General features: G+C 40.5%; 1 protein-coding gene across 1 annotated transcript in view; it reads left to right on the top strand.

Moving 5' to 3' along the window:
• The first annotated feature begins 1397 nt into the window (after positions 1 to 1397).
• brinp1.S (bone morphogenetic protein/retinoic acid inducible neural-specific 1 S homeolog) overlaps positions 1398 to 20478 on the top strand; it is a 172063-nt gene continuing 152982 nt past the window's right edge. Inside the window, exon 1 of the mRNA XM_018232907.2 lies at positions 1398 to 1680. The gene's annotated coding sequence lies outside the window, so the exon portion shown is untranslated. The remainder of the gene's footprint in view (positions 1681 to 20478) is intronic.

Raw genomic sequence — 20478 nt, 5'->3', positions numbered from 1 at the left:
ACACAAAAAACAAAAGAAATTACTTGACCACCCAAAACCAAATTTTTTTGGAAAGCACACTTTCAGTCGAATATAAATTGGGTAACCTTGTCTTTCTACTACAAACTACTCAGTTGCAATGTGTTGCTCAAAATTGTCAGTTTTGATGAAATATCTGAAAATCACCTCAAAGCTTCCACTTTCTAGCATCTTATCTCCCACATATCATTAGGTACCAAAGAAAAACATACTAAATATGAATGCCATGAGGTCTACTGAACACTTCGATACCTAATATTAATAGATTTACCAAACTATGCGGCATTCAGAGGCACCCAAATGGATTCATAGGAGACACAATTTCTATATATAGAATAATAATGGTCTGAGAAGGAGACCGAAACGTTGCGGCATTCAGAGGCACCCAAATGGATTCATAGGAGACACAATTTCTATATATAGAATAATAATGGTCTGAGAAGGAGACCGAAACGTTCGCCTGTTTTTAAATATTTCAATAAAGTATGTTTAACTTTTAAGTAACCTTGCCTTAAACGTTCCTGGTGTGCACCCATTTACATCTATACATTTATTTATTTCATTACGGGTAGCACCTGGGTCACTTGCCATTGTTTGGAGTGTGGAGAAAACACAAGGACTATATATATATATATATAACCAAAGGAATGGTAGACAAAATTAATATCTGGGTGCCAGCATTGGAAATAAGCAGTGAACATGGATTGCGGCACTCACAGGGTTTTAGTGAAAAAACAAAAAAATGTTTTAAGTCTCAACGTTTTGATCCCCCACAGGGATCTTCGTCAGAAGCAAAATATATATATATTATCATGGATCATGAGCCTGAGTTTGATTTTTGATCCTTTCATATAGAACATATTATACATTCTACTAAAAAGAAAAAAAAAATGACCATTACTTTAATTTTATTCTCCTTGGAACCTACTTATCAACTCTTTCATTTAAATAGACATGGTTAATTAAGTCCATTCCTATAGCAGGTTCTGTTAGGTCAGTGCAAGAGCCCATATTCTAGCTCTCATTCTAACCAAAGAAACATTTGATTTTTTTCTAGACCTGTCTATGACAATTCCCTCACATTCCCTCTATTTTTTTTTCCAGCATGATTTTCATGCATCCCCTCATTTCTTTGCTGCTTGGCTGCACAGTGGTGCATACATTTCCATGTATTTCATTGCATTCTTCTCAGCATCTCCCCAGTGCATCTTCCCAGTCTCAGTCTATCCATATCCTTGACACAGTAAAATTTTGGCAATCAATGCAGCAAACGCAGCTGGCCGTCCTCTTGTACCACCTCCTGTTCCTGAAGCTTACAGGCTAAGTCTCAGAATCAGAGCTGTGCATCCAGCTCCTCCCAGCCCACCTCCTCTCCTCTTCCTCCCTCCTGGTTCTCTCTCCCTCTCTCATCCAGTCATCATCTTGTCTCCCAGAGTAGAAGGAGGAAAATAGCTAGTAGGTTGAATGCCTCTGTCTTTACTAATGCTTGGGATCTTGAAAAAAGGATAAGTGTATTTTTGTCTGAGCATGACAAGGACTGCAAACAACCCAGGATTACTCAGCCATCAGCCCCAGCATGCTAACTGTACACAGGGGCACCCACCACGGATAATAATAGCTTTCAGACACCAGTTCTCTTCCAGAGCAGCACACTGACAGCAGGTAAGCAAATGTGCCATTTCCAAATCCACCTTTGAAATATTTATGTATAGCCATACATATTACAGGCTTATTTCAGAAGGCACTTAGGCACTGACATCTCTGTATGCATTTATGCATATTTATAGTATGGTACAAGCCAATATTTATTTCCAGTACATAAAGCATTATGTGTACTCCTGCATACCAAAAACAATCATACATTACACCAGTAAGAAAAAAATCATATATATACCTGTATATATATATATATTTATACACACACATATATTGCTGGTACTGTACATATAATAACCTTACAGAAATCTTTCAAATATGGGGCATGTTGCTGGCCATGTTGGCATGTACAGAAAACCATTGCACTTGACTCAGATACACGTACTGCAGACAAATCTGCACAAACTGACAGGTATGCAGAGGAGAGGCTGAAAAAGCTGTTGCCAGTTGCAAAAATTGCTGCGTGCAAAACACACACACTCACAATGCACTCTCATGTATATAGCAACGTTTGCAGGACACAGAGGTTTTACAAATTCAGTACCAATAGCATAGCGGCATACGTGCAATGCATATTGCTGGAAGCCGACAAATCCATTCGCATACTATGTAATTACACAGAAGCTGCTGATTTTCCAGGATACCAGCATATGGACTATGAAACTTGCTTATATGTGTGTTCCTAGGAAATCTGCTGTGCTCTTATCTTTTTTTATTCTATTTATTTAAACTTAATGAAATGTAAATGGGGATGTTGTGTGTTTTTTCGTCATGTTAGGGTTGCATAATATTATATTGCAAAACTGTATTTCTTTTGCGCAATAACGGTACATCAGTTTTTTAGACCGCACGGGTAATAAGGCTTAAAAAGAGTTTTACAAGCTACATTGTTTTTACTATTATATTGCATAAATACACTGACTTTCCGTTAGTTTGACTGGTAAAGGATGATCAAAAATATATACAGTCAGTGATTACTACGTTAATATATAAATTCATGAATCACCAACAGACATGACAGATTTTCTTTATTTATTAGAGGATATTTGACAAGACAGAAAAACCATCAATTAATAAAATATCACAATTCATTGAAATACATTTTTATGCTGCTATACCTATGTATCTATATCTTTAATTGTAGAGTGCTGCTCCTATATACTGTACTTTTTAGTACAGGTATGGGATCCGTTATCTGGAAACCCATTATCCAGAAAGTTCTGAATTATGGAAAGGCTATCTTCCATAGACTCCATTTTATCCAAATAATGCAAATTTCTTTTAATGATTTCCTTTTTCTCTGTAATAACAAAACAGTACCTTGTACATGATCCAAAATAAGATATAATTAATCCTTATTAAAAGCAAAACCCCAATGGGTTTATTTTAATGTTTTCATTATTTTCTAGTAGATTTAAGGTATGAAGATCCATATTACAAAAAAAATCAGTTTTCCAGAAAGCCCCAGGTCCTGAGTACTCTCGATAATACCTGTACAGACATAGAGATAGGAACAAACTGTAATAAATAAAAATCAAGTAAAATAAAGGCATAGTTTAACTGAAATTAACGTTATTATGATGTAAACATAAACCATAGATGTGTTATTCTAAGACAATTTGCAATTGGGCTTTATTTTTTTATTACAGTTGTTTGGTTGCTAGGGTAATTTGACCAGTCAGTGGTTTGAATGAGAATGTTCAGAAGACTAATAGAAGATAGCTAGAATGGAGAAATGAATAATAAAAATTAATAGCAAAGTTTTTTTGGCATACGGCAATCATTCAACAATGGAAAAGGACAGAGAAGAGAAAAGCAAATAAAAGTTGTTTATTTGCTTATGAAGTGTCATGGGGGATGTTGGTCTTTGCCTCACAGAGCTTACCTGTGTTAAGATACCATTGTTATGATACCAGACATGATAGAAATATGACCTTCTTAGACCATATACTCACAGCCTTATTCAAAAAAAATGAGGATGTGGTGCAAAGTGCCATAAACAGACACAACACATCCTTTTATAGCACTTGTGCTCTTAGAATGGCTGGTTTGTGCATTGTTAGGGTGCATTGTACACCAGCAGTGACCTTGCGGCCAACGGTGCTTTGCATGGCACCTCTTACTAGATTTTTAATGTGCAGCCTGCATGACCTACATGCATCAGGGCCATAGTAAATAAGCCCCTTAATATGATAAGTACTGTAACAAAAAATAAAGCTTTTAACTTCCCATCAAACATGAAATAAAACATTCAAACATGTAACATAAGAACTGTTTTCAACACATTTTGCATCTTGGACTTTCTCAAATGCACACAATAAGCTGATTTACTGTGTATAGCCCAGCAATCAGGGTCGGATTGGGCCGGTGGGACACCTAGAAAAAAATCCTGTGGGGCCTGGCCCTCATGGGCCCACACCAGCCCAGAACCCACTCCCTTGTTCAGCTGCCCAAAAAAAAAAAAAGTTGTGGGCCCAGTGCGGCGGCATCCGTGCATGTGCACATATACGATGTGCATCGACATTCGCACATGAGATATATGCTTTGGCATTTTCACTTGCACATCACGCACGCTGCCGGGGCACGGAGGTTTGGAACCCGGTGGGCCCCCAATCGTCCAGTTTGACCCTGCCAGCAATGCCCTTTCAAGTTCTATACTGCCATAAGAGAAAGCTCTTGTGAGTATGCACCTCTGATCCTATTTTTTACTCTCTGATTCTTGTTTGTTAAATTATTGTAAGACCCCTATTCATTTTAAAATATTATAAATCGTTGCGTAACTTGCTTGCACAATACAGGTATGGGACCTGTTATCCAGAATGCTCGGGACCTGGGGCTTTCCCAGATAATGGACCTTTCCATAATTTGTATCTTTAGACCTTAAATCTACTAGAAAATCACGTAAACAGTAAATAAACCAAGTAAGCTGGTTTTGCTTCCAATAATGATTCATTTTATCTCAGTTTGGACCAAGTGCAAGGTACTGTTTTTATTATTCCAGAGGATATCATTGAAAAATGTTTTAATTATTTTGATAAAAGGGAGTCTATGGGAGATGGTCTTTCCGTAATTCAGATCTTTCTGGATAACGGGTTTCCAGAGAACAGATCCCATACCTGTATAAATAAATGATAGCACTAGCACACATAGGATTTGACCACTTAACATTGACCATGCTATGTAACTTTAGATTAGATGCTAATAAAGGTAGGAAATTATTCTGAATTATATTATGTGTAGCTATGTTAGAGAATACCTTAGTAGCACTGCATAAAATCAAATCATATAACAAACTAAAAAAAAACCCAAAACATTTTCAAATAAATGAAAAGAAAATAACATACAATAAACATGATTACCAAATTTTAGCAAATCAGCTTCTGGCAAATCTCAACAAGTAGTAAAATAGTCGGTCACAAATGAGAAATGCTAGCAAGGAATGTATCGGACTCAATGAAATAATGAAACAGTACCTTGTGCTTGATCCAAACTAAGGTTTAGTTAATCCTTATTGGAGGTAAAACAATCCTATTAGTTTAATTTAACATTTAAATTCTATTTTTAGTAGACTTAAAGTATGGAGATCCAAACTACAGAAAGACCCTTTATTTGGAAAACCCCAGGTCCCGACTTTCAAGCATTCTGGCTAGAATTTCTATAGTGCCAATGTCTCCTATGGCCCTTAACAGAGTAAAGCTGGCCATAGACGCAAAGATCTGATCATACGAATCGAGGATTCGTACGATATTCGAACCGTGTGGAGAGTCCCAACATTTTTCGTCCGGCGGAGATCGGTCATTTGGTCGATCGGACAGGTTAGAAATTTTCTGTCGGCTGCCGATAATATCTCTGCGTGTATTGCTTATCGTACGATTTTCAGTGGGAGACTGTCACTAGCTTTGGTTGGACATAGATATCGTACGATTGCTGTCAGGGGCAGAACATTGCTGATCTGTTCTTTAACTAATCTGACTGGTAAGACTTTGATCTGAATGGTTAGTGGCGGTTAGTTTCACCAGTCATCCAACTAGCTTTCTTAATTCAGAATTCTCAGTTTCTATGATATATTTCTACAGAAACAAGGCATAATAATATACATTTAACCAGAATAGATACACAATTACAATTCCATATGGTAAGGAGACAGTGGGGAAGGCCCCTGCTTGCGACAGTTAACAACACAAGGAGTAGAGATTCAACATATATAATCAAACTCCTTGGCTGTAGTAGATAGTATCTATAACTAACAAAAAAAAAGTCTACTATTGTAGTGATAACTACACGAATAGTTACAAAGTGAACGAAACAGAATGGACAAGGCTGGTTGCCTCCTCTGGACAAAAAAAATTATTTATAGGGACTATCGTGTTTCTTATTTTTGTAACTTTTTACTTTTAAGGTAAGATGTTGGCAATGGGTTTACTTCTTTAGCTCATACTAATTAATGTTGCATGCTGTTATTATTCGAAAGAGCTTGTAAGGCTATATTTAGATCATCATGATTTGTTTGATTTTAAAGTATTTCCCTTTATGGATTTGATGGTTTGATATTGGAGTGGCAAGATGCTTACCTGTTGTCTGTGTACTGCCCTGACAGTGTGCTGTAGGTACCTGTTTATAGTTGGCATACACTAGGGTTTATGGCTGAGTAATCCTGGTTTTGCAGTCATTTTCATACTCGGTCTTTTAAAGTACAACCATGTTTTAAAATTGAGATATGCAATAAGCATTCATCCTGCTGTCAGTTTTCCTCCCCAGGGAGACAATAGGATGGCTGGAGGAAAGAGGGGAGGGAAGTGGGAGTAAGTGGAAAAGGACATATCATATGGACTTCAGGAACAGGAGGTAGATGGGAGGTGGTTCAAGAAGAACACATACTGAGACCAGAACTCTGACTGCATTTCTTGTCAAAATGTTAGGGTCAGAGATATAGAGAAACAAAGGCTATTGAAATTCTCTTTTTCAAGCACTGCATGTTTGTCCTGTATATGTGCTGTATATAGTTACTTATACAATACTGCTTATACTGTATACGAAGTAAGTATATTTTAATGTTTTAAACAACGTTGATTGAACTGAATATTTAGTTGGTCTGTTTTATTTTAAGAGAGAATTGTTGGTAACTGACGGCTCTAACTCGAAATACTGGATTCATTGTAATTCTGTAGTGGTGGATGGCTTCTAAATTATTTAATATATTTATTTTATATTTTGGCATTTTGTTATTTACTTAACCGGTTACTGTTTTAAAAATTATAAATGTGTTAGAGCATATTGAGCTGTGTTATGCATCTGTGCTTTTTAAAACTGTAATTTGATTATCGCAGTTTTGATAGATGCTGAGAAACAGAAAAAAGGGCATAAAAATTGTCATATAAGAGGCAGTGAGAAAACTAAGGGACTAGAAGCAATTGAATAAAATAAAATGGAATATCATTATTTAAGGAAATGATCACATGCTGAAGTTTGTTTTTTGTTGAATGAATTTTTGGACAACATAAATACTAGATCAGAGAACATTATACAGTTTGCAGAACTCTGTGTTGATAATGCAGTTTTAAATAGCTGCACTGTTTCACTGATTTCTGTAAGAACAATTTCCTTGTGTTTCATTGTCCTGTACTACATAAATGAATATAGCTCATTGTAAGTTAATATAGTATAAAAGCTTATGTATTGTGATTTAAAATATGCAAGCTCATTTCCCTTGGAAAAGGACACGAGGATAGTAGTAAACTTAGCTGTAGCAAGCAACGCCTGTTAGCACCAGACAGTGAGGTATTATCCTGTGTTAAAAGGAATACGCATTCACTTGCTAAAAGGACAATCTTTCTCTTTTAAAAGCACCAAAAATATAGGATTCAGTGCATTTTTGGTAACCAATGCTTAACAGTGTCGGACTGGGACACCAGGGGCCCACCCAAAAGCCTTTGACTAGGGGCCCACCAATTAATCTTAGACCAGGGGCCCACTCTTAGTAGTATTATTCTTCTTTTCTTCACTCATCTATTCTCCTTTTCTTTGTATACTATAATCTATTATTCCATCTATTTAACCACTTTGCTCTCATAGAAATAGGGAATGGCCATGAAATAGGCCAAATGTTGAGCAGCATGTGGGCCCACTGACACCTTGGCCCGACACTGGTGCTTAAAAACCATATCAATGAAAGTAAACCCAAATAAGAAGAATAGGTGAAAATGGCATAGAAGGTCTACTTATCAGAAGGGTTAGCCAGTTTGGGATTGTTTCAAATTATCAGGGTAAAAATACCCTTAAATGGCAAAATATTATAGTAATATTTACATACGTAATACAGAACTCCTCGCCTGTATTAAAAGTATTGCCTAGGGCAGACCCCGCTCTTCCTCCCAGTTTATATTGCAGCTCTGGCCCGGTGTTCCTTAAATTTCCCTCCAAAGGATAGCCTTGCATGTGAGCTGAACAAAAGGCTCACACCCTAGCTCCTCTGTGCATGTGAGAGGAGACAAGGTTTCATGTAACTTTCAGGGCAGACTCTGCACCTCCCGCCTCCCAACTGCGGGACAGTTCCCATTTTGACAGTTCAACTTGCAGTCCAGGATTGTTACTGAAATGTCCCGAGTTTCTCTTTGATCTCCTGAACTGAACAGCCAGAAAAAGATACAACGTTTCTAAAACATAATTGGCTTTTGGCAGAGAGCCCAGAATACGTAGCAGGTACACCGATACATTTGTTACAATTTAAGATAAGCATAGAATCGATTGTAATAATTTAAGATAAGCAGGTCTCTTGGGAAAACTGGCAGCTTAAAGGGCAATTCACCTTCATTAGCAAAACTATATTAACACATAAAACCCACAGAACATGGTAATTAGGGGGAATGACCAATGGGTATGGTCAGAAATTTCATCCTCACTCTGTTGGGAGGGATGAACACTGCCCTGGGGAACAAAGGAGCAGAATCTTCCCTGAAATGGACTAGAGCTTCTGTACCATTCAGCAGTGGGAATATAACATGTGTGTACTTATCTCCTTTGTGGACCCATAAATATTGTGTGACACAATATCATAGCCCCACACCTGATGTCACCACCCGCCCCCTGCAGCATCACAGCCATGCCCCCATTGTGCCACAGCCCTGCACCCTGCCAGGATTCAATCAGCCAAAAGGTGTCAACTCTAATTGTGTCAAACTGTATCATACTCCCATCCAAGTAAGGTACCCCTATATGCTTAATCTGTGTGCTATAACAAATGGGTGTGTTTCCATATCAATCCTGTTGTATTCTCGGTCCCAGTGTCAGATGCACATGCACTTTTTGCTGAACCTATAACAATGACTACAAACTGACTACAATGACTGTGTGTCTAGTCATTGTAATACAAATGAATAATCATCACTCTGATGATCTTGCTGACTCTTTTAGCTTGTACAGTGTAAATGTCTATGAATGGCACAAAAAAATTAAATATGTAATATGTATCAAAATTCATACATTTGAGAACCAGCGTGTTGTTATTGTCAGTAGAGGAATCTAATTAAATTGACCAATTTTTAAAGAAGCTTGTCTTGTGTTTAAATTACCATTTTAATCCTTTCCCTTTTTTTTCTATCTGTGACATTATCCAGCCCAGTTACAGGCTGGAGAGCCATCCAATTGGCCTGATGCCCCAGTGTATCCTTAGGAGAGAGGGGGTGCCTGACTTTGGCGCCTTTTGTACAGGGTCTCCGACAGAGTTTAACAGGGGTTGTATGCTGAAACATCCAGCCAGAACAACCGCAGGGTTATCCTGTACAACCGAGTGTACTCATCACCATGCAAGGTTCGCATAACGAGATTGTTACAGATAGCTTGGGCTTAGATGGAACCTTCACAGGCTTCTGCTTCCTCGACCATGGAAGGATATTTCGATGTCATGATGAAGCGTCTGGACAGTCAAGAGGCTCAATAGGCTCATCTTGCACAGGCCTTACAGCACATCACTTCTCATCTAGAAGCCCTCCAAATTGCGGGTATTGGTGGCTCTCCATCCTCTTCATTTTATTATTCTCCATTTGCATCTCCTAAGCCTCCCAAGATATCTGCTCCTGTTCGTTTTGGGGGTGAGGATTCATCACGCAATGCAAAATCCAGTTTGAAATGGCTCCTGACCAATTTGCGACAGAGAGATCTAAGGTTGCCTATACAGATGCAGCCACTTTTTTTGGTACATTTAACGCGCTGTGACGCTAGCTAAGCAGCAGCAAGCGCGATACCTAGAGATGTCTCGTCGCATTTAACGCAGTTTCAGTTTTTAAATTGGCTGCAATACCAGCTTTGGCCACTAGATGTCTCCAAGCGCTATGTATTGCTTCAGATAGGAATCTACGTGAGCTGCCGTGAGAGGTGAGAGGAGACAGATCGTTCCAGCCACAATCTCCTCATAAAATGAAGAGCTGGAGAAACGATCTCTTTGTATTCAGCTAGAAGATTAAGGCAGTGTGATTTATATAAAAGTGTGGAGATATGTTTTTGATGGAGAGTAACACTAATTATAAATTGTATTTGTGGATGACATTGCATTGGGTTATTATAGGGGATCTGCACTCAGAACTTTAAAACAAATCCATGATCTGCCCTTATGTTTTTTTTAATTATGCTGAAGTTTTTTTAAATTAGCAGATTGCAATGTAATTAAACAAAAAATAATCAGAAATGACTGTCAAATCATTTATAACATCAATTGTGTAGCGCATGTAACTGCTCAGGCTTTATAGCTTAGTGGGCTTGTTGCAGGATTATGATGCTGAAGGTCATGAGTTCAATTCCTGAAAGTTTTTTGCATAATTTTTTTTTCCTCTAGTTTTAACTATTTATTATTTTTAACTATTTACTAAATAAACTTTGTTTTACTTGATATACCACAGAAAGAGCACTTGCTGCTTGTTGAATTTTATGCTCATCCTAAAACCTTAGTACATGTATTGGCACTGGACCAGAGTTTATAGAAGGCTGTTTCTTGAGCCCTCATACAGCACCAGGTCAGTTCTATCAACTGTGGATAAAATATGGGTAAACTATTTTATATGCCACCTCCCTATAATGCCATTGATTTTTCAAAAACGATAGCCAATCCATAGAGAATTTCACCTAAATATCTAAATACTGTATATCATAATTTTGGTAATAAATGTTGTCATTAGTGACCAAAACAAGCATATGTATGCATTGGTACATCTACAATCTAACTATCTGAATCTCCAGATAAACCAAAGTATTGATTCTGTTGGCTGGGCTGCTAACCTCTAAAGTTGTCTGTATATATCTCTTGTACATAAATCCTGGGGAGTAAGCTTGGAAGGCATTTTTCCAATGTAAATTTTCCCACATTTTAAATCCAAAAAAGGCAAAATATTTTCAGGGAATAAGAGCCACAGGTCTACATATTCCCAGTAGCAGGACTATCATGTGTATCCCCCGTCCCCCATGAAGTCAGGCTGCTGTCTGATTACCATGTAAAAGCTTTAAAGCTGAAACTCCAACTGTGCCTTCAGAGCAATCCGACGCAACACAAAGATTCGCATGTGTCATGTGAGATGCGCCGCATCTAAGGTAAGTAATAGCAATGTCAGATGTTGTCTCTGCGTGCATCTGACGTGACACAACTGTCAGATGAAGATGCAACATGCAGCACAACAACATCCGACATTGCTATTACCTATCTTAGATTTGGCGCATTCCGACGTGACGCGTCGGATCACTCTGAAGACACCCGTGGAGTTCCCCCACTGGCTCCTGCATTGTTTATATCTCAGGGTTCAGGCTGTAAAAGCCCTCCATTGTTGCTCAAACCTAAAGCTGGCCATAGATGCAAAGATCCGATCGTTCGAATCCTCGAACAATCGGACTTCTCCATCTCCTGACCTGCCACTAGGGTTGCCACCTGGCCAGTATTTTACCGGCCTAGCCGGTAAAAATTATGCCTGATCCCAATGTTATTAATATGGAAAAAAAATAAATATAAGGCCAGTATTTTTTTCCAGAAAAGGTGGCAACCCTACCTGCCACTAACCATTCCAATCATGTTTAGGCCTCGGTGTACTTGAAATACCAAAGCCTATTTTGACTCCCAGTCCAGACCTAGTTCACAACTTACTGTATGTACTACAGGGCACATTATTCACCTTTTGGGCTGATCTCTATTTCCACTCGGTGTAGCTAAACGCACATATTTAATAAATATGTTTTTTACTGTATATTACAGTCTATGAGCATTTTTCATAGCAAAATATTTCACCCATCTAGGCCTGGATTTGTGGCGTATGCACGGGCCTAGGGCGGCAAAAGTTTTGGGGAAGTGTGCCATGCAGCTGCATCCTGCGCATGCGCATGCAGTCGTAGGGGTGCATGTTCCGGGGGTGGGGGGCTGGCACATACTCACAGGCCGTGCCACGCAAAAAAGCGAAATCTAGACCTGCACCCATCATTTCTCCTCACCTAGCAGGCCTGCTCTGGCAATCTGTGGGTTCTGGCAAATGGCAGAGGGGCTGCTGTAAGATGCCATAGAATGTCACTCTTTAGTGGGCTGATTAGGTACAGTTTGGGCCTCTGTGTATTTGCAATGCCAGGGCCTATTTTGACTCCCACCCAGATACTACAAAAGGCAAGGCTTGTATAGATGGTGGTTTCTCTCCCTACACATCACCATCTCCCACAACCTCTTACTAAGCACAAGGAATACAACAGCACACAACCCCCACCCCTACCCTTTGTTGTCTGTACCTTAATCACCTTAAATGTGTATTGCTGTGCACTTTAGCTAATTTGCATTTGAAAGCACAAGGGCTTGCTCATGTGAACAGCCTCAGACATAGGACTTTAGTAGGGGGATGGGGCTGTTAACAAGAGGCACTGGCACCACCTAGAGCTAAACTCTACGGGCGACTTCAGCGCGATCCAACGCAACATTCACATGTCACGTCGGATGCGCCGAATCTAATGTAAGTAATAGGAATGTTGGGTGTTGTTGCAGCGTGACAACATCCCACATTTCTATTAATGACATTAGATTCTGCTCATCCAACGTGACACATGCGATCTGTTGGCTCATGCTGAAGTCGCCCATGCAGTTTTACATTCAAATGTAAATAGCCGGCTGCACGATTCATTTTCCGAATTTGGGTGACTAATCTCCCTGAATCTGCCTGTGTGCCCTGACCCTTAGATGTACAGAAACTTGAAAGCAAATGTTTTTTTTGAATCTCAGCCTTAAAGCAGGACAGGACTACTGCTTCCAATGAGGACCAGATAGAATCTGTGCAGCCACTGGGACAGAATGTTCTGTTATACAGATAGCTAGAATCTCAGCTGCCATAAAGCAGGACAGGACTGCTGCTTACAATGGGGATCAGATAGGATCTGTGCAGCCACTGGGACAGAATGTTCTGTTATACAGATAGCTAGAATCTCAGCTGCCATAAAGCAGGACAGGACTACTGCTTCCAATGAGGACCAGATAGAATCTGTGCAGCCACTGGGACAGAATGTTCTGTTATACAGATAGCTAGAATCTCAGCTGCCATAAAGCAGGACAGGACTACTGCTTCCAATGAGGACCAGATAGAATCTGTGCAGCCACTGGGACAGAATGTTCTGTTATACAGATAGCTAGAATCTCAGCTGCCATAAAGCAGGACAGGACTGCTGCTTACAATGGGGATCAGATAGGATCTGTGCAGCCACTGGGACAGAATGTTCTGTTATACAGATAGCTAGAATCTCAGCTGCCATAAAGCAGGACAGGACTGCTGCTTACAATGGGGATCAGATAGGATCTGTGCAGCCACTGGGACAGAATGTTCTGTTATACAGATAGCTAGAATCTCAGCTGCCATAAAGCAGGACAGGACTGCTGCTTACAATGGGGATCAGATAGGATCTGTGCAGCCACTGGGACAGAATGTTCTGTTATACAGATAGCTAGAATCTCAGCTGCCATAAAGCAGGACAGGACTGCTGCTTACAATGGGGATCAGATAGGATCTGTGCAGCCACTGGGACAGAATGTTCTGTTATACAGATAGCTAGAATCTCAGCTGCCATAAAGCAGGACAGGACTGCTGCTTACAATGGGGATCAGATAGGATCTGTGCAGTCACTGGGACAGAATGTTCTGTTATACAGATAGCTAGAATCTCAGCTGCCATAAAGCAGGACAGGACTGCTGCTTACAATGGGAATCAGATAGGATCTGTGCAGCCACTGGGACAGAATGTTCTGTTATACAGATAGCTAGACTCTCAGCTGCCTTAAAGCAGGACAGGAGACATCCCAGGCCCTTCATCTAGAACTTCCTAAATTTCAGATATAGGGAAGCTGTGTGTAGGCATCAAGGAGAAAGGCCCTGCTTACGTGGAATGGCAGCCCCATGTCGCTCTACTCAGACAACTGCTGATGAAATAAGCAGTGCACCACCTTCCTAGGGGTAAAGAGAAGACTATTATGTCTCTACAGAAACACTGATGCAGCCGGCCTTATACTGGCTGCACTGCTACATCACTAGTGCATGCATTCTATCCACAGGTTGCACAGAGTACGCACATCTACTGTATATGAGAAGCGTGGTTGTGCCCCAGGCAAGGACTGGCAATCTGTGGGTTCTGGCAAATGCCAGAGCAGCTGCTGCAAGTTGCTATAGATGCTCACTATTTATTGGACTGCTGGAGGCGGCTGTTTGGGCCTCTGGGTACTAGGGATGTAGCGAACCGCCGATAATGTGTTCGCGAACGCCGTTCGCGAACACCGGCAAAAATGCGAACAGTTCGCGAACTTCGAACATCCGAAAATCGTTCGATTCGAACGATCGATTTTAGCGACCGAATGGTCGAACGATTTTGACGCGAACGCCTATTGGCGAACGTCGCGCGACGTTCGCGAACTTGCGGCGGACGCGAACAGCCGATGTTCGCGCGAACAAGTTCGCCGCAGAACAGTCCGCGACATCCCTACTGGGTACTTGAAATGTCAGTTGAATCCTAGTCCAGACCTGCTGTGCCCCCTGAACTTCTCTAATTTTAATACAATGCAAAGGACAACCAATATATAAGTGACTAAATTTCCCTATGCTTCCTCGGTGTGCCAAGTCTCCACTACTATGCAATATAGCCTCTGAATGCACCCCACCAATATGACTCATGGGGGTTGGTACCATACACTATAATGCTATAAACGTTACTGCTCCCTGACGTCTGCTGAGACACTAAAGTACAACTCCCCCCCCATATAACTGTACAATTGCTCAGATGTAATTAGTTGTGGTAATGTTTGTTAAAGGAGAAGGAAACCCCCTCGGCGCAAAACCTCTCCCCCCTCCCTCCTCCCCCTTGGCCTACCTGTCCCCCTGGGCAAATGCCCCTAACTTGTTACTTACCCTTCTGCGGCAGGTCCTGTTCACGGAGTTCACAGTCGCCATCTTCTTCCACGCGCGTCTTCTTCCTGCTTTGACCGGCGTCTTCTGTCGCATGCGCAGTAGGAACATTTACTCGTACGGATCTACTGCGCATGCGCCGAATGTCACAAAGTTTTCCGATTTTACTTCGTTACATTCGGCGCATGCGCAGTAGATCGGTACCGGTAAATGTTCCTACTGCGCATGCGTCAGAAGATGCCATGGCTACACAGCAGCTTGTTTATATAAACTATAGTAGTACTTATCTGTTATCTACTGTGTATCCTGTGCTTGAATGGCTGCCCCCATGGCTACACAGCAGCTTGTTTATATAAACTATAGTAGTACTTATCTGTTATCTACTGTGTATCCTGTGCTTGAATGGCTGCCCCCATGGCTACACAGCAGCTTGTTTATATAAACTATAGTAGTACTTATCTGTTATCTACTGTGTATCCTGTGCTTGAATGGCTGCCCCCATGGCTACACAGCAGCTTGTTTATATAAACTATAGTAGTACTTATCTGTTATCTACTGTGTATCCTGTGCTTGAATGGCTGCCCCCATGGCTACATAGCAGCTTGTTTATATAAACTATAGTAGTACTTATCTGTTATCTACTGTGTATCCTGTGCTTGAATGGCTGCCCCCATGGCTACACAGCAGCTTGTTTATATAAACTATAGTAGTACTTATCTGTTATCTACTGTGTATCCTGTGCTTGAATGGCTGCCCCCATGGCTACACAGCAGCTTGTTTATATAAACTATAGTAGTACTTATCTGTTATCTACTGTGTATCCTGTGCTTGAATGGTTGCCCCCATGGCTACACAGCAGCTTGTTTATATAAACTATAGTAGTACTTATCTGTTATCTACTATGTATCCTGTGCTTGAATGGCTGCCCCCATGGCTACATAGCAGCTTGTTTATATAAACTATAGTAGTGTTCCTGAAGCAAACACATGTTTTACTAGTGCTGGGCAACGCTGTATTATATTATCATTACTTTAAAACACTTTTTTTTTACATTACTTTTCCTTTAACCGAACATGTTATACGCCAGACTGCAACCACCACAGAAGTCCTTCTAACAATGTACATCATGTCTCCCTATTAACACACTACAACCAACTACACTAGGACCTTTGACGCTGCAAATCCATTACTAGAGTATCTACTGCAAATCCCTGAAGGCCTTTGTGAGTCTTTGGGTCTGTTTCCCATAGTTTTCCAACCCAAATTAACCTGCTTCTATAAGCGCCACGTCTCACTTTGCCACTTGTGTCTCACTACAGATGTGCACATACTGTATATGGATAACACATATCCACTGTACTATTACTAATGTTCTAAGTTACCTGGTTACCACAAAGTAGGTATATTGTGTAAAATGCTGTGTCAAACTGTCATGAAATTCTGGAGCTTTTGTATAATGTTAATATTGAACCACTGTCACATGAAAATGAACTGCTAAGTTAAAGCTATTTTTATTTCAAAACTTTTTTTATAAATTTTTTTATACATTGCTTTTAGCACTTAAATATTGATTAAATGATTGATTTTAATACCAGAGATTAAATAGGTTTGAAACTATAAACTCCTATTTTAATACATATCTACAAAACAAGGCTACAATCAGCAATTCAAAACCTTACTCTGCATATTATGACTAATAAAAAGTTCAATACAAAAAAAAAAAAAAATGTATTAGGAGATTTGAACCCTTGACCTTCTGCACTAAAATCCCATGCCTAAACCACTACACTATAGCAGCTGGCTTTAAAGACATTGAGAAAAACTTTCTCTTATTGTTAAATATAGTCAGTAGCATCAAATATTTTTCACAGAATATCTCATTAATTTATTCAGGATAAAGTTTTGTTTTGTTTTTTTTACAGAAAATGGCAAACGTGCTGTTTATTGTTTTTAGTTTTTTTCTAGGTACAGAGCTCAATCTTTTGAGGGAAATAGTTGCATGTTACTATAACTTAGACTTAAGAATGTAAAGCACATACATTGTAAAGCACATACATTGGCTGTGTGTCCCATAGTGTTACAATTAAATGAGTTTTTTTGCAGCAATAATTTATTATTTAGTTTAGCCTGCTCTTTAGCCTGCTCTCTGTCACGGAAGATCTACTGGAGTTGGGTCAGGAATGAAAAGTAGGTCAGGCGCCACCTGGTGTCCATTAGTGGAATTGCGCCTATTTTAATTTAAATGCCTATCTTTTGTACACGTCGGGACAGCCCGATTCCCTGCAGTTAACGCGACTAGCGCATTTAACTTGATATGTTACAGCGCGCCAAACGTACCATCCCTTCTGGCTTCATCTGTATTATTTCTCTTTTTACTCTTTTTCAGCGAAAAGCCCTTGCTTGGGCTTCGCTGTTAATGGATAGAGATGATCCTGTGGTACATGATTACACTGCTTTAATTTCTACCTTTCGGCAAATTTTTGATGTCCCGGGCCATAAATTGAAAGCCTCCGACCGGCTCATGAAAATCAATCAAGGATCCTGTACTGCCTCTGAATATGCCATCAATTTCCGGACTCTAGCTGCAGAGGTGTCTTTGAACAACGAGGCACCTATTGCAGCTTTCTGGAGGGGGCTTCACGAGGATTTCAAAGATGAGCTGGTAAGCGGGGATCCTGGTAACCCCGGATCTGCCTACTTCCTTCCTTTGTTATTTACGTCGTCAAGATTCATTTTCGAATGAGGGAGAAATCCTCACTTAAGTTCCGTGCCCGCAAGCCTTTGGTTTCACCTTATGTCAGGCCAGACTTTCCTCGTCCCGTGGCTTCTATGCCACCAGTTCACGATGAACCTATGCAGATAGGAGCTACTCGCTTAACTCCAGAATGAGAAGAACCATAGGAGAAATTCTGGTCTCTGCTTGTATTGCGGCCTCGCTGGACATCTGCTGAGATCCTGTCCCACCAGACCTCAGAATCAGGGAAACGCCTCAGCCTAGATGCGAGAGGGGAGTCTCCCCTAGGCAAGATTTTTGCACTCCCAATTTCTTTTAAGTCTCGTATGTTTCTCCATGCTTCCCTGTCCACCCTGTCTGGTAAGTTTTCCTGATGAGCTTTTATTTATTCCGGAGCAGCAGGAAATTTCATCGATAACACCTTTGCCAAGTCCTGTGGTCTGAGTTCCATGCCTCTCAAGATTCCTCTTTCTGCCTGGGCTGTAGATGGCAGGCCAATTTCACCAGGTGTTCTTTCTTCTGCTACCGTCACAGTCCTGATCTGAGTGGGCAGCCTGCATGTAGACGATATGTCTTTTCTGCTCATCGAATGTCCTGAAACTCCTATCCTTTTGGGGTTTTCTTGACTTTGACTCCATAATCCGTCCTTTGACTGGTCTTCGGGGAACTTATGGACTGGAGTTCGTTTTGTCTCTAATTGCATTTCCTCTTCTGTTATTCCTGTGGACACGTCATCTTTCCTTCCAGTCTCCAGCCCTTTTCTCCCTGATGTATACAAAGATTTCACAGATGTGTTTGAGAAGCAAAATACTGAGATCTTACCTCCTCATCACCTGTATGATTGTCCAATTGATCTGGTTCCCGGCTCCATCCCTCCTAGGTGAAGAACATATCCCTTATCCGTGCCTGAGATCCAAGCCATGAAAGAATATGTTCAGGCCGGAGCCAGTTTCTTTTTTGTCCAGAAGAAGGATGGAATAGACCGTGCATTGATTATCGTGCCTTGAACAAGATTACGATAAAGAATCAATATCTGTTACCTCTGATATCAGAATTATTTAATAGAGTAAGAGGAGCTAAAGTCTTCACCAAGTTAGACTTGCGGGGTGCATACAACCTCATTCGCATTCATCAAGGCGATGAGTGGAAGATGGCCTTCAATACCGGGATGGCCATTATGAATATTTGATCATTTCATTTGGTCTATGAAATGCCTCCGCTGTCTTTCAAGATTTCATCAATGATGCCCTTCGAGACTTTTTGCAACCTTGTGTCATAGTCTATTTGGACAATATTCTGGTTTATTCTTCTTCACTTTCTGATCATCTTTGTCAAGTAAAGCAAGTTCTTCTCAAATTAAGGGAGAATTGCATTTATTCCAAACTTGAAAAGTATGAGTTCCACAAATCTTCAATCTCCTTCCTGGGATACGTGATTTCTCCTACAGGTTTTGAGATGGATCCTGCTAAAGTTTCCGCTGTTCTCAATTGGCTGCTCCCTGCAACTTTCAAAGTGATTCAACGTTTCCTGGGGTTTGTCAACTTTTATCACAAGTTCATCAAGAACTTTTCCCAAACAGTGGCACCCATTATGGCTCTTACAAAGAAACCTTGTAAAATTGTCTGGACCCCTCAAGCACAAGAGGCATTTGTGAAAGATTGTTTAGATCTGCTCCAATCCTTCTCCATCCAGATCCGGTTTGGCCGTTTATTCTGGAAGTAGATGCTTTGGAGGTTGGAGTTGGGGGCCATCTTGTCTCAGTGTGCTGAATTTCAAGGTTCTCTTCATCCTTCTGCCTATTTCTCTCACAAACTGTCTCCTGGCGAGAGGAATTATGATGTGGGTAATCGTGAACTTTTGGCTGTTAAGCTTGCATTGGAGGAGTGTCGTTATCTGCTTGAGGGAATTGAACAGCCTATTACCATCTTAACAGATCACAAGAATCTCGAATATATTTCTCGCTGGGCTTTGTTTTTTTCAAGGTTTAATTTCTTCATCTTGTATCGGCCTGGTTCAAAGAATACTAAAGCAGATGCCTTTTCTAGATGTATGGTGTAAAGTGAGAGTAACCCGATCCCACCCTCTCCTATTATTTCTCCTGATTTGATTGTTGCACCCACTTCTATATTTTTGCCTGATCTGTCCAACTTGGAACGTCCTTCCGAATGCCCCTCTGGGAGAGTTTTTGTGCTGCAATCAAGGGTGGTTCAAGTTCTTGAATGGGCTCATTCTTCTAAGGTTTCTGATCATCCAGGCATCAAGAAGACTTAGGAGTTTGTTTCAAGGTATTGATGGTGGCCTTCGCTTGTTAAAGATGTCAAGCTCTTTGTTTCGGTCTTCACAGTCTGTACCAAATAGAAGAGTCCTCGTTCCTTACCCTGTGGCCTTCTTCAATCCTTGCCCATTCCCACTCAGCCCTGGCAAGATGTGGCTATGGACTTTATTGTGGACCTTCCTAAGTCCTCTGATATTACTACTATTTTGGTAGTAGTGGACAGATTTTCCAAGATGGCTCATTTCGTTCCTCTGAGAAAACTTCCATCCGCTGCTGGTCTGGCTCAAATTTTCATCAAAGAGATTTTTCGCTTGCATGGTGTGCCTAACTCTATTGAGTCCAATCGAGGGGTACAGTTTGTATCCAGATTTTGGCGAGCTTTCTCAAAACATTTAGGCATTAAAA

The sequence above is a fragment of the Xenopus laevis genome, chromosome 8S (assembly GCF_017654675.1).
Source record: "Xenopus laevis strain J_2021 chromosome 8S, Xenopus_laevis_v10.1, whole genome shotgun sequence".
NCBI classification, from domain to species: domain Eukaryota; kingdom Metazoa; phylum Chordata; class Amphibia; order Anura; family Pipidae; genus Xenopus; species Xenopus laevis.
Note: the sequence above shows the minus strand (reverse complement) of the source record. Positions and strands in the feature narration are given on the sequence as shown.